The sequence below is a fragment of the Arachis duranensis genome, chromosome 2 (assembly GCF_000817695.3).
Source record: "Arachis duranensis cultivar V14167 chromosome 2, aradu.V14167.gnm2.J7QH, whole genome shotgun sequence".
In the NCBI taxonomy this organism is placed as follows: domain Eukaryota; kingdom Viridiplantae; phylum Streptophyta; class Magnoliopsida; order Fabales; family Fabaceae; genus Arachis; species Arachis duranensis.
The window spans coordinates 58,531,866-58,532,437 of NC_029773.3; the positions used below are offsets into that span (position 1 = coordinate 58,531,866).

At 40.7% G+C, this 572-nt stretch overlaps 1 non-coding gene across 1 annotated transcript; it reads left to right on the forward strand.

The window, feature by feature from the left end:
- The first annotated feature begins 444 nt into the window (after nucleotides 1-444).
- Nucleotides 445-548, forward strand: LOC127745377 (small nucleolar RNA R71). Its single transcript, XR_008006574.1, has one exon. It is a non-coding gene; the product is annotated as a small nucleolar RNA R71 (small nucleolar RNA).
- The last annotated feature ends 24 nt before the right edge of the window (nucleotides 549-572 follow it).

Consider the following 572-nt stretch of genomic DNA (forward strand, 5'->3'; position numbering starts at 1 on the left):
GAGAAATTTGGATGATTTCTCCATGATGGGTTGTAGGTGTTTCCATAAGGTTCACCCAAATAATTAATCTCTGCCATGGCAGGGTTTTCAGGATCATAAGCTTCTTCAGAAGCTGCCTCTCTAATACTGTTGGATGCATGTTGCATTTCATTCAGATTTTGAGAGATCATGTTGACCTGTTGAGTCAACACTTTGTTCTGAGCCAGTATGGCATTCAGAGCATCAATTTCAAGAACTCCTTTCTTCTGAGGGACCCCATTATTCACGGAATTCCTCTCAGAGGTATACATGAACTGGTTGTTAGCAACCATATCAATGAGTTCTTGTGCCTCTTTAGGCGTTTTCTTCAGGTGAATAGATCCACCTGCAGAGTGATCCAGTGACATTTTCGAAAATTCAGAGAGACCATAATAGAATATATCTAATAAGGTCCATTCTGAAAACATGTCAGATGGACATCTCTTGGTCAACTGCTTGCATCTTTCCCAAGCTTCATAGAGGGATTCACCATCTTTTTGCTTAAAGGTTTGAACATCCACTCTCAGCTTGCTCAGCTTTTGAGGAGGAAAGAA